General features: G+C 30.5%; 1 pseudogene; it reads right to left on the minus strand.

Annotated features, from left to right (window-relative positions):
• Positions 1–6,006: 6,006 nt before the first annotated feature.
• On the minus strand, positions 6,007–7,466 carry LOC124834268 (E3 ubiquitin-protein ligase ATL4 pseudogene; annotated as a pseudogene).
• Between the last annotated feature and the right edge of the window lie 7,664 nt (positions 7,467–15,130).

The raw sequence follows: 15,130 nt of genomic DNA on the forward strand, positions 1-15,130 counted from the left end.
TCTCAAATTATAACCTTTTGAAAATTACTTGTTAAAATGTTAGTAATTGATTTGAATGTAATTATTATTATTATTAGTTTTTTTTGTAATGATCATTGAGACGAATCAATATTAATAAAACATGAGTCTTAACACACACAATTAACGTTATCTTTAATTCAAAATTTTAAGAAGATAAATTTATGGTTTTTCATTTTTACATGATGTATTTTTACATTATGTTTAACTTTTTCATTTTTTTCATTAGTGAGATTTAGAATCATTTGGATTTTCAATAATTTCTCTCTCATGTGTTAGTTTCTTCACATTGGTATTTTTCTCTTTAAGTTAATCAAGAATATTTCTTCTTATATTGTCGTTCGTTTTAATGGATTATGTTTAGTGGAGTTTTCATTAATAAGATTTTTAATGTAATGATTTGTTTGAGTCGATGACCAAAATTAACCATCAATTTTGATATCACTACTAATCTTTTAAAAGGATCATCGATAAGAGTCAACATAAGACACGAGCACAATCCTTAAAAGAATATTAACACCATGTTCAACCAAAAAATCTTAAACAAATAGATTTATAAGTCCAAAATTGCCTCAAGAATAAAACAAATAGAATATTCAGCTTCTAAGAGGAAAGGCCTAAAAAAATTAGTACCAATATCTCTTTATTAAATTATTTATAGAATCCTGTTTAAGAAAAAATACCTCAAAAAATTTTAGTATTAATATACCTCTATTAAATTAATTATAAAATTATTTTTAAGAAAAAAAATGTCAAATGTTTTTAATACTAATATATCTCTGTTAAATTAACTGTAAGTTTATGTTTGAGAATAAAATTTAATTAAATTATTATTCTATTTGATCCTTTAAGTTTCAAGAAAACTTATATTAATGAGAGATTTTAGTAGATTAGATTTCACGGTTTTTTTTTTATTAAGGATTTTTTACTTTAAAAAGTTTTAATGTTTATTTTATCATCTTAATTTAATGCATCTCATTATTCCGTGTATTATTTAAATATGAAAGAATTAATATTGCTTTGAGTTATTTACTATTTTTATTATCTTTTCAACAATTATTCTTATCATTAATAAAGTTCGAAGAGAATTAATTATTTTTTAAGAGATTTTGAAATAATTAAAAATAGATTTGAAAATAAAATTTATAAAAATATTATAGAATATTACTGATGTGACAGATAAAAAAATAATTTAATTAGTATAAATTAAAGATTACTAAAACGTACTTAATAATAAAAGTAACATGATAATTATTAATAATATATATAATTGTAAAAGTTATTATAAGAAAAAAAATTAAATGAAAAAAAATTAAATGAAAAAAAATTGTATTTAAATAAACAGAAATGGAGTTGCCATTAGAATTGGAGTTGTCATTAGAATAGAATAAAGAAGCTTGGAATTGATTAGGCCTACCATTGAAATCGAATAAAAAAGCTTGGAATCGATTACACCTATTTTGGAACCAAATACGACATGTTTGTAACCAAATACGACTTCTTTATGATTTTTCTATATAAGGTGGAACTAATTCCTTCTCCCTTGAAATTGAATACGAGTTGGGTCTTCGTCTTCAATCTCTAGCTCCACTGGTTTAGAATTCAATGTCTTCAACCTCCACCACTTCCATTGCTTCAATGCAGGCCCATGGTTGCATCATCTGTCCTCATACACCAAACAACCTTGGTGTCATTTCCACCATGTTGCATGTCCTTTTTTACCTCATTTGATAGTTGAGGGGTAATATTAGTTTTTCACAAATCTCTTTTCCTCAGCGAACGAAGATTAAACAACCATTACATGTCGCAAATGTTTCCCTTTCCCTTTTCGTAAATTTGTTGAAACGAACAACAATATCCACTCTAATTCGTCTTCACATGTTCTCTTCAACATTGACATCTTTTTTTAAAGCAGCATAAATGTTATACAATACGAATCAACTAAATCAACCTGCATTTTCTTTTTACAACGGACCAACCGACTCACTTTTGATGAATGAAATGTAAAGCATACCAAAACACATAGTATTTGTACGGATGACTTACTAAAAAACAATTATCTATTAAACTTATTTTAGAGAGAGAAAAAAAGCTAGCTTTTAATACCCCATATTCTTTAGACTCTAAGATATGTAAGGCTAAAAAGATAATGAAACAAAAAATACTGAAAGAACTTGTTGACCACTAAAAAATAAAAACCTAACCATTAATCATCACGGTTCAAGTTCAAAATTTAAAATCTCCTTATTTCCCAGCTAAACCCCATTGTTAATGTATTAGTTCAAAGAGAATAGGAACTTAAAAAAAAAACCTTTAAGATTGAGGGCTCGAAATTTCTTTTACTCAATTTTTGGAAGAACTTTTCAAAGACAGAAGGAATGAAAGTTAGACTTGTGAAATTTGAAGAGAGAAGAATGAAGAAATGGAAAAAGAAAGACAGAGTGTCCTTTTCTTTTCTTTTTTTGTTGAAGGAATAATTAAAGATTTCTAGTAGCACCCCCTCAATTGTTTCTAAACTCACACCTTCACTCTCATTGTTTTTAGGGTGTTGCTCCCTCCATCCCCACACATCTCTTCCTCCACCTCCCCTTTACTATTTTGCCCCTTCCTCCACCTTTCCTTTACTATTTTGCCCCTTAGTAAAATTTTATTTTTAAAATTGTTGTTTTTTAATTTTATTCATTTATAACATATTTCACTGATAACCTACGTAGTTTCTTGTATGAGTAAAATATTTTTCTACAAAGCTTGGTGATCGTGAAAAGAATTATCAAACAATCTTCTTCTTGTTCTCGGTGCAGTACGTGGTGCAGTGCGTTTATGGTGTAGTGCCCTTGTCGTGGTTCCTCTCCAGGTACGTAGTCATAATCCTTCCAATAATCCTAAACCCTAAATCCTTCCCATACTTCCAATAATCCTTTTAATATCCAAGCCTATAATCCTTGCATGAGCCGCAAAACGTAGTAAAATAAAAACGAAACGTAAAAGGAACACTGCCTATGGATGGATGACATCCTTCAACGGATGTCAACATCCGTTTAAGGCAAAACGGATGTCGACATCCGTTTAAGGCAAAACGGATGTCGACATCCGTTTTGCCTTCAACGGATGTTGACATCCGTTGAAGGATGTCATCCGTCCAGAGGCAGTGTTCCTTTTACGTTTCGTTTTTATTTTATTTGTTTATTTTATTTACAGTAATTTATATTTAAATTTATAATTTTAAATGTTATATATGGTTAGTTTTTAAACGTAATAATTTTGTTAAAATATGAATTTGTTATAGGTGGAGAAGAAGCTTAACGGAAGAGAGAAAGGTAAACGAAAATGGAAGAGAGAAGAGGTGCAGAGGGAAGTAAATCAGAAGTTTTAAATAAATTAAAATATTAAAATAATAAAAATAAAAAATTTTAACTTTTGAGGATATAATTGTCATTTTAGAAGGATATAATTGGCATTTTAGAAAATTGGGGAGGTGGAGGAAGAGACGTGTGGGGGTGGAGGGAGTAACACCCTTGTTTTTATTATTCTATTTTTCAGCCCATCCACTCGATGCCCATAAATTTGTTTACTATCTATTATCAATTAATAAATTAAAACTTAAAGATAAATTAAATTTAATTATGAAATATAAATTGATATGGCACACTTATACCATATATTAAAACATAGAAGCAAATCCTGATATGAGGAGGTTTGATTACTTTGATAGAAAAAAGAATGTTGTGATCAATATAATTTGTGGTACAGGTATTTAATAATTTTGAAATATTACGAAATATAAATACACTTCCTTATTTTATGAAATATGTATTTTGGTGTTTAAAATAAACTATAAACGCTAATGACGATAATAAAATGATTTTCAAAATTAGTTATTACTTATTAGTCACCTTGACCTTAGAAATTGAAATGGAATGAAAAATGTTCTCGAGTGGTTTGTTCATAGTTGCTCACCTATTCCTTTACACTAAAATAAACTAAAGTTTAAAATATATTGATTCCATGAGATGAAAATGCAATTTTCTTGAAATGAGAAAAAAGAGTTATCGTTTGGTAGCATATAGTACACACATTAAAGAATAAAAAGAAAATCACTTTTGTGATAATTAGATTCTTATAATTAAAAAAAAGTTTAATCATTTTCAAGGTCTTTTTAATTAGGTCTTTATTCGTGTAAAATTGATTTAATTGCACTCTTGTCGTCAATTTCAGTGCGTTTTTAAGTTATTTTAAGTTTTAAAAAACTAAAATTTAATTAAAATAAAACATGTTATGCTAAATTAAATATTATTTAGGAATTTGTTTGCACAGAATCAAGTAATGAAAGTAGGGTTTGAGTGAATTATTTCTTTTCATTCCAAATTGGGGTTCATTCAATCAAATTAGTTGTTCATCAATAATATTAGGGTTTCGTTGGAGGAAGCAGATTTGCGGCGTGATTAAAGGAAACGCGATTTGCTCTGATTTGCTCTGAGTCTCGCACATGCTTACGCCGCCACCCAAATTGCAAACCAGACCTACAACCACAAATCGTCATCTTTGTGTCTTCACCTACAAATCCAGAAAAATCCTCAATCACAAACATCAAACCCAAACTGTCGTCGCTGTGAACCCTAATTGCGTCTCACAAACCAAATTCGTGTCCTCCATCATCTTTAAGCACCCAAATCGCGGTTCAAAACCTACAATCAGAAAACACAGCCCAGTTCACGAGTTCATCTTCTCCGCGAGTCGAACCTATAACACGCAATAGGGAAAACCATCATCAGAACACGAACACCATTGCGTTGCCATGTGCCGTCGCACATGAAAGGGGTGAAACCTATATGCGTTAGCAATTGTGAAGAGAGAAAAGGCACAGGAACAAATTTTTCCCAATTCGAAAGCCCTAATTTTTGGGTGAGAGAGGGATTTTCGCAACCCAGACACCTACTTTGCAGAAGAACAATTTGGAACACTTCAAGCACCCTTTTTAATTAAATATTTTCGCAAATTAGGGGTTTAATGAAATCCCAGTTTTTTTTTCATTTCAAAATTACAAAACCCACTCACTAACACTCTCAATGTGTCACATGATTCAGATTTGCAAAGTCACCATCAATGTATCACATGGTTCAGATTTGTAAAGTCAGGCCACATGACTGTAATCTTAAAGTTGTTTACTGAAATTGAAGACAAGAGTGTAATTAAATCAGTTTTACAAAAATAAGAATCTAATTAAGACAACAAATAATAAAAAAACATATTTAAAATGTATCTCCATGAACATAGAACTCCAAAATAATTAAACCTTAAAGAGAAAAAAGGACAAAACTTTTACAATCTATTATCGTCACAATTGGTTTGTTTTTCAAATAAATTCAAAATTTATTGGTATAATTCATATTTTATTAGATATATGAAGTCTAAATTGTAAATGTGATGGTAAGAGTATTATGTTTTTTCTATTTAAAAATTAACTGCAACCTAATTGTGATAATTTATAAAAGGTTATCCGAAGGAAAACATTGAAGCTAATATAATATGATACAGTAAGTTTTTCCCAATTAAAAATTGATCTGCAAGTTATTTGTGATAACTGATAAAATAGGTTTTACAAAGAAAAACGTTGAAGCTAATATAACGCTATATAAGTTTTAAAAGTAAATGTTCATAATTTGCCTTGATAGATAAAATAATTTATTCATTAATTTTTAAAGTAACCGATTTCAAAGTTATTTAACATGACGTGTGAACGTTATATTAAAATATTGGTATATTAATTTATTTTATTATATTAGAAATTAAAAATAATATTTATTTAGTATAAAATAAAATAAAAAATAAACACAAAAACAAAAATCAAAATTTAAGCCCATCAAATTTTAAAAGCAGAGAATTTGCTAGGATTAGTTTTCTGCAACATAAAGCAGTATGCATAGTATCTCTCACTCAGCGACGCCTCCGGTTTTGCGGTGTAAAGTAAAAACAATAGAAACAACGAAGAAGAAAGGAAAAGAATAATTGCAATTTCAGTGATTTTATACCTTCATGTGCTCCGGGAAATGCTATTCATGCAACGAAGATGAATGCATATATCCTGCAACAGTGAATCAAATTAAACTTTTATAAAATTCTGAATCTGCACTAATTATTCCGTTAATTTACATCTCAAACCGCCGAGAGCCATCGAAACATTTCACCAATTTCATCCCCCAAACGGTTGGCTTCAGCATCGTAATCTCCACCCTCAACGACGTCGCTTCGGCGACTACTCCCAGTGAAGAACCTTCCAGAACTTCGAAACGACATCGTATTCGAAAGACGATCAACGTAATCCTTCAACCAGCCACTACTATTGTTACTTCCTCCACGCCCTACCTCAGCAGCCAAGCTCGGCAGAGAATCTGCCGCAGCCTCCACCGTAGCGCCGTCATGTTTCTCGCCAGAAACGCTTCTCTGGATAGCATAACCGAACGCAACCTCAATCTCAACCTCAGCCGCAGCCTCCTCGTCGATTAAATACTCGAACGCACCAACGGAATAGGACCTCACGCGCGTTTCCTCGTCGGCCGCCGCTCCACGGCGGTCGCTGCTGCTGATGTTCCCTATCTCAAGCCGAAAGCTCTCGCCGCCGGCGACGGACGACGAGCGGAAGACCTTGGCGAGGTCAGACTCCGACGCGCTGACGGCGGATCGGCAGAGCGGACACGTGAGGTTCGATTGGAGCCACGTGTCGATGCATTCAGCGTGGAAAGCGTGGCAGCATAGAGGTAACAAACGGAGAAGGTCGTGTTGCTCGAACTTCGATAAGCACACAGCGCAGTCCTCGCCGCCACCGGATGAGGCGGAGCGTCTCGTCACGGAGGAGAAGGAGAACGCCGGTAGAGAGCCGAGGATGGAAGGCGAAGCGGTGTCCGACGATATCGGATTCCCGGACGAGAATAATGAAGCGGATGAGGGAGAGATACGACGGAGGAAACGGTTACGGTAACGGAGAAGGAAATAAACAGCCAGCGAAACGGTAACGGCGAGGATGACGAGCGTTAGCGCGAGGAGAGTGATGTGTGATGGCGATGATAGGTGGTTGTTTGGTGGAGAAGTAGTGTGTGTGTATCCGACGACGTTAAGAGAAGAAACGGAATTGGAAGAAGCCATTGAGTGTTGCAGTTTGTGAGGAGGGACAATATTGGTGGCATGTGATGTGTTTCTGTTACGTGTTTGGTTTTGTTTGTGTTGTGGAGAGTAACGCAGAGAGAGAGAGAGAGAGAGAAAGAGGAGGTGTTGGTTGTGGTTGTAGTGGTAAAGTTGGTGAAGGGTGATGGCATTGGTGTGTGTGTTGTGGTTTGTGAGCAGGTTGTTTAAGAGGTTTGTGTTGTATTGGAGGCTTGGAGTCTTTGTCCTTTTCCCCAAAGTGGCCACATCCTATATTTGCTCATTTCCTTCTACCATATCATTGTTCCTATTTTCTTACTTTTTCTTCACTTTTTCCCCGCAGTTTGTTGTAACATTTAAAGCTTTTTATATCATTCATTAAAACATTAAATTGTGCTTAGTTAAAAAGCTATACAGTGAAGTGCCTCTAAATGTTCATGTTTTTTTTTCGTGGTTGAAATTAATCTGTTGCATAGAAACAGTAATTGTGCGTGATATTGCAATATTATATATATATATATATATATAGAATAAAACTTAAACTTCCTTGGTACTTCTTCTAATCAAGTTATTATATTCGAGGTTAAATATAAGGTACAATTACGATTAAGACTAATATATGTATTACTATAACAAATAAATATACAATAATATTTCCTGAGTTTTTTTTCAGATTATAATTTTTCACTTTTCTTTTTTAGTGTTATAATGATTTCTTTTTTATGAGATAAGTATAAAGTTTGTGAAATTTAAGAAAACATATATAACATCCTGTTTAATAATATAAAATTATTAAATAAAATATTATAAAATTTATCATACAAAGCAAATAGTCAAAATATATATAGTATTTTACAGTTATCTTGAAACAATAATTATAATAAGAGAATGTATATATATTGAAACCAAACATAACTAAAATCTTTCAAAAGATTATATATAAAGAAGTTAATGTTGTTTAAAGCTTTTTAAAAACTCTTATACACAAAAATCACGAAAACTATACAACACTTTCACCACCTTTTTTTAAGAAGCGCATCATCATTTCCTTTTCCATTTGTTCATACTAAAAGAGACAAACAAACACACAAAATGGTAAGTTAATGTACAAAAAAGTTATCTAACATCAAATAAGTCATATTATAAATACAATTTAAGTATAAATAGACACAATATAAGGATATGCACACAAGTAAGATTATTCTAACCTCAATTATTCATATATATACATTGACATCGGATTCACTAGAGACGTACAATTTTGGTGGCTCTACTTCTCTGTAAAGCCATTGCCAATATGTTTCACCACACAAGGTTAATTTTGCACTTTAAGCCAAACAAAGCCCATAAACCAAGCTTCCTGCTACTTTTCACCACATAACACATTTTACTCTATTTGAATGTGAATAATTATTAGAATGTAAGATAATACATTATTACTTGAAATCATACATCAATGTATACACTAAATGAATTCATTAGTGCATAAACGACCTTTAACGTCACCTCTTAGACGTCGGATTACATAATATCCAACATAAAAAATTGACCGGTGGCATTTTCGTAAATAAGTTGGCCATGTAGACGTCAGTTAGTAGGGGGCCCGACATCTAGAATATTATAGACGTCGGTCCCCCACCTACCCGATGTCTATATTCCTGACAGGTAGGTGAAAAGTCATTTTTTTTCGCCATATAAACGTCTGATCCTGCCATCTCCGACATCTATAATATTATAGACGTCGACCCCCTTGTAACATACGTCTATATGACTGATAGGGTAGGTGACTTTTGGGTATGCATGTGTTATTGACTTTTGCGTATGCATGTTATTGGTTTTTGCGTATGCATGTTTTTGGCTTTTGGGTATGCATGTGTTATTGACTTTTGAATATGCATGTGATAAAGTTTAGTTGTGTTATTATAATTGGCATGTTAGATTATAAGTATCAAGTCATTGAGTGAAACTTAGTTTCCGTTTGAAATTTAACACAAACGATTAATCTTTTAATCGTTTGTATTAAATTTTGAATTGTCCGATTATACAGTTTAGAAAAATTATTTTTCATAATTTGTTATAACATGTACGTTGGAGTTTATGGATAAGATTGATAAAATTTCGGTTCAGTATTTGTGTTGTTCTCTGGATACATATTTGATTGTGGTCATCCTTGACTACTCTCATTTCATGTATTTCAAAGACCAATGCGAAATGTTGCCGAAATCTTATCAAATTTATTATGTAGACTTCTTTGCATGTGTCTTAGCAATTTATGAAAAATATTTTTTCTGAATGGGTAGGGCATAACCTTGTGAGAGTTAAAAAATTGAAACTGATGAAGTATGTTACGAACATAATATGGATCGAAGCTGGATAAATGAACGTTGCATCAGTGAAGAATATGAGAAGGGTGTTTCGGTGTTCTTGCAATATGTTCAACAAAATGCAAAGTCTGTGAACGGGACATATTTTTGTCCTCGTATTCGTTGTCTTAATCAAATACGGCAAAACTTAGGCAATGTGTGTGACCACCTATTCATGTTCGGCATAATGAGAACTTATACCATTTGGACTTGACATGGAGAAGTACTGGACCAACCTACCACGTCACGAGGAACGAATTATGTGGAAGAATGGGTGAGTGATCATTTAAAGGACTGATAACTTTTTCGTAAGTATACCAAATCGTTCAAGTAATACAGTGAATTAAGTTAAGAGTATCGTTCTCCCAAGGGAATTTGAGTCACGTTATTCAACTAAAATTATTTATCAAGATCAATTACTGATGATAACATTTGTGATTTCAATTTGGAAATTAGCATGACATTAACAACGTAAAAAAAATTAAGATTGAAAAATACGATAAAAGATCACTGGAATTGGTCTTTGACTAGCATTACAGTAAAATCCTGGACAACATACATTCTATGTTCAAGCATTTAGATAAGAGTATCTTGGTTTAATTCCTTAAAACAAGTTCTAAAATTATCTATTGAATTATTAATTCCTTAATTAATTCAGCAAATAATTTTGCATTAGATTCAGATGTTGAGAATGACCAAAAGCATAAAAGTTATTCCTAGCGTAGTTACTTTTAGTTTCTTTTCTTACGTTTCTGGTTCTAAAAATACTTCCCAGTACAAAAGAACTTTTAAAGAGAATTATACTTCCGTATAATCAAAAGCAAGTCAAAAAAAGAACAAGAACAAAAACATATATTGCACAGGAAATTTACATTAATGTGTCATCATACAACCAATTCCAATGAACAAAAAATTTAGCCTATCCTAGACATCTCAAACGTACTCTTTACAGCAATTCCTTGCAGAAAGTGAAGTCTTGACGTCTTGAAAGGTCTCTTGATCGTCTTCTGAGTTCTCCGGTATTTTTCTCGCTTTGTTCATGTGTCAGAAGATCGTTTCTGCCTTTCTGTCACATCTTTTTAAGCCACTTAACTTAATTAATTCGCTCAGCGCACAAGTGTGTGTGCTGTGCGAATTTCCTTTAACTGCTGCACTTCAACTGATGTTATTCGCTCAGCGCACAGGTACTGGTGCGCTATGCGAATTTCCTTTTTCTAGCTGTGCGAATTTTGGCTTGCGCTTTGCGAGAATTGGCTAACAGAGTTGGAAGAGCTAATTTGTATGATTCTCTTATAAATGATTCAGAGCAACTGTTGTTCCCAGGATGCTCGAACTTTACACATTTGTCTGCAACATTGAAGTTGTTTAGTTTAAAAGCAAGGAATGAATGGATTGATAAAAGTTTCACAGAGTTGTTGGAGTTGTTGAAGGAGATGCTTCCAGAAAATAATACTCTACCTATTCGTAAATAGTTCAAGTTTTGTATCCAAAGGTAGTAAGTCTCGAGGTCAACTAGTTCAAGTTTTGTATCCAAGGGTAGTAAGTCATTTATAGTTCTAATTCATTTTCTATGTTATTGAATTATCTAAATTCTTGACTATTTAGTTTGTCATTTTAGTGTAACAAGCAGCTAGATTCATGGGAATGTGGCTTCTATGTCATGTCTTGGATAAGACCATCATTCGAGCTGTCATTACAGATGACTGGAATGGGTTAGTGATGCATACCTTCAATACATTACAAATCAAATTCATCTTTGAACATATATGAAACCATAATGAATCTTTCTTCATTTAGCAGCGCTTCAAGTACATCTCCTATACCAGAGGACACAATTAGGCAGATAAGGCAGGAGTAAACAACTTATCTTCTGCAAAGATGGAGCTAGGAACACTTATATTTGTTGTTGAACATTATTAGGTTTATTTTAAGTTTATATTTTGATAATTTTGGTATTGTATTATTTTTTATATTAAGTAGAACTTTCTTTAGTTGAAACGCGTATATATATATATATATATATATATATATATATATATATATATATATATATTATAGTATATACTATTATGGGACAATTTTCTGTTTTTTAGGTGTGATTTTATTGTAAAAATAAATTAATTTAAAAAAAAAATCTAGTAGACGTCTGTTAATGCCATGTCTGACGTTTATAGACGTTTGTCAGTGCACACAGACGTCCAATGAGTTACATGGGACAAAACGTTCCAGGGCAATAGACGTCGGATATCTATACATCCGACGTTTATATAGACGTCGGGTATACCCTTATCCGACGTCTATATAGACGTCGGTTATACCCAGTCCGACGTTTGATTAACGTCACCCACAAAGACGTCGGATCTGGATCTGATGTTAAAAGGCCAAAATAACAGACGTCTAAAGCCCTTTCTGCACTAGTGATGCCATCATAAAATCTTTCCATGATATTCTTAAAATTATGCTAAGCACATATAAATGTCAGCATTGAATCTCTCTGCGAGATTCTTGGAATTACACCAAACACATACATTCTCAGATCCAATAACAAGCCCATAACAATGCTTTCTCATAAAATATATTAACATTAAAGCCATGAACATGAATATTATCATAACCACCAAAGTAGCTAAAGAGAAAAATAGAAAAAATAGTGAAATTGCCTCGGCAGTGGCGTTCAATGCCAAAGCATTCAAAAATTAGTGTTTAGTGGCACCATGTTAGCGCTCAATGTCAGAGCATTCACAAAACTAGCACTTAGCATTCACAAAATTGTGTTGAAATCTTTTTTAATAACATGCAATTACACAATCTTCATGAGAAAATATTAAATTCCTTTTGCTTTCAACTTTTCTCCTCTTTTTTTTTATCAAAATCAAAATACTACCCACCTCACAAAGAAGAACTCCCCTACATAGACCATAAAATTTTTTTAAACAAATAAAGATAAAAGTAAGATTTTATTTAATGAAAAGTATAAAATATGCAAAATAAAAATCACCACTCATTATCATAGTCAAAGTGTTACTCAAATTGTCATTACACCTTTAAAAATACTAGGTTAAGAGATAAACTCTCCCTATATATAATATTTCCCTTTTTGATAAAAACAAATATTTTTAAAATAAATGGTTTCCCTAAATCTAAGATCCCAAAATCTAAGAGACTCCCTATATTTAAGAGTGATTTTAAATATTAAAGAAGATAAGAGTTTGTCTTACATATAATTTTCTTAATTGATAATTTAGTTTGTCTTATGCTAACTCTTTCAATTTCTGCAGTAAAAATATCATGTTTTGTAATGAAAATTATCAAAATAAGTTTGTGAAATAAAATATAAAATAAATTATCTGTAAACAATATGATTATTTACATTAAAAAAATAAATAGCTTAAATTTTTAGTTTTTATTCAATTATTAATGATAAGAACCATCTTTTATATATAGGTGATTTCATTTATAACTATAATAAATTATATGCTCACTTTTGTTGTATAAGTGACAATAATGAAATATATAAATTTTTAGTGTATTATATATGTAGTTTTTGGTGTTTGGGTTTCTCATGGTGTGATGTTGTTCGTGACATTGTAAATTAGGACTTTTATAGCAAGAGAAAGAAAGTGTAATAGAAGAAAATGAAAAGAAGAGGTTTTGTCTTTGGTGTTTGGATCTGATCTGGTGTAATGCACTATCAAATTGTAAATTAAGACTTTTCTTGTAAATTAAGATCATGCAAAAAAAAAAATTCATGCTTAAGTTAGTAATTTGGTTAGAGTTTCTGAAATCAAATTTTAATTAATGTAAAAAGTGAAAATAAATTATTATTAATGTCATATTTATAGTGTTTTGACTCAGTTAATCAAGTATTCAAATATATCGACCACACTTTTCTGGATCCATCATCCAAAAAAGGGTGTTACTCCCTCCACCACCCCAAGTGCTTCTGCACCTCTCCACTATTTTCTTTTATTCCAAAAATACTCTATACACATTCTCACTATTTTCTTTTATTCCAAAAATATCCTACACCTCCCCACTATACAATCTTTCTCTTTCTCTCTCTGCATTAATGGAGCATTCATATGACTTAGATTTAATGTATTTTTAGTGGATTTTATTGTGCCACGTCAATTTTAATATATTTTTTACTACTTTTTTTGTGTAATGTAGGAGTTTATTACACTATTATTTTTTTAATTAATATTTTATTTTGTTGTTGAAAAAATATATACTCTTGTTAGGAAGGAATTGTTTTTTATTCTTATAATTCAACCTTTTTACAACTTTTAAATTCTTTTATCACTTTTATTACAGTGAAATAGTCTTATAAAACTTATTTTTTTAATTAATGTTTTATGGATTAAATATATTTTTTATTTTCAAATTATTATAAAAGATTATGTTCGTTTATAAATTATTATATTTTTACAATTTATGAAAAATAATATAAAATATTTTGTCAACTCATCAATCTTTAGAATAAAAATTTATTGATAAAAAACAACATTAATTAAAAACATCAATTCAATAAATAAATATATATATATATATATATATATATATATATATATATTATTATGTGTGTTTTTTTTTCTCTTTAAATTCTCAAATAGGTTTCAACCTTTAAAAAGAAAACATAATAACTCTATAATATTAAATTGATAAAATTTTGATATAACAAAAGTGTATATAATTATCTTACAAAATGATCTTATGCATCATGAACGTAAACCATACTACTGATAAAGAGTTGACAAGAGCTGCTGCGTTGTAGAGAAGCAGAGAGAGAGAGAAAAAAACTAATGCCATTTTCGTATATTTAACCGAAGAAACTTGATTGAGACAAATTAAGTATGAACCAAATTGACACTTTTTTAAAAGGTTGGACCAACTTGTCACACTGCAACGAAACTAAGAACGAAACTAAGAACAAATAAAACTATTAAACCTTATTTATATTATCAAATTATTTTAAAATAAAATATTCAGTTTCATTACTTTAAACACCTATTTATTTTAATACTCTATTTGTGTAAGTTATTAGAAATGGTGTTTTTTTAAAATATAATTTAAATTAAATTTACATAAATAGAATTTAATTGTGTTTATATTAAAACATATACTCATTAAGTGTAGAATTAGATACTAATGATACAATAAATTTAATAAATAATAAATTTTGTTAAGGAACATTTTAAATAATTATCGTATTATTTAAAAAGTAAATTTAAATCTAATTAAATTTTAGAAAATTGATTTAAGTAGCGAAACTTGCTTTCATTTATATATTTTATTATAACCGATTCATAGTCAATGTAAACTTTTCAAAATAAGAGTTACATATAGAACATAAAAGTGAGAAGTAACTTATAAGAAAACAATTTTTTTTTATTTATATTGCTCATTTTTTTTTTCTTAATGTAAGAGCTCTAGTAAACATATTTTTATGATTTTAAAGTGAAAAATAATGTATAAAAGAAAACCATATTATTTCATAAACAATGCTTTTATTTATATTCTTCATTTTTTTGTAAGAGCTCGTGTAAACAAATTTTTATGATTTTGAGATTAAAAGAAAATTACTTGTGAGAAAGTTATTTCTAGATTATCTT

This window comes from Vigna umbellata, chromosome 2, assembly GCF_029865625.1.
Source record: "Vigna umbellata cultivar VRB3 chromosome 2, Vumbellata_1.0, whole genome shotgun sequence".
In the NCBI taxonomy this organism is placed as follows: Eukaryota; Viridiplantae; Streptophyta; class Magnoliopsida; order Fabales; family Fabaceae; genus Vigna; species Vigna umbellata.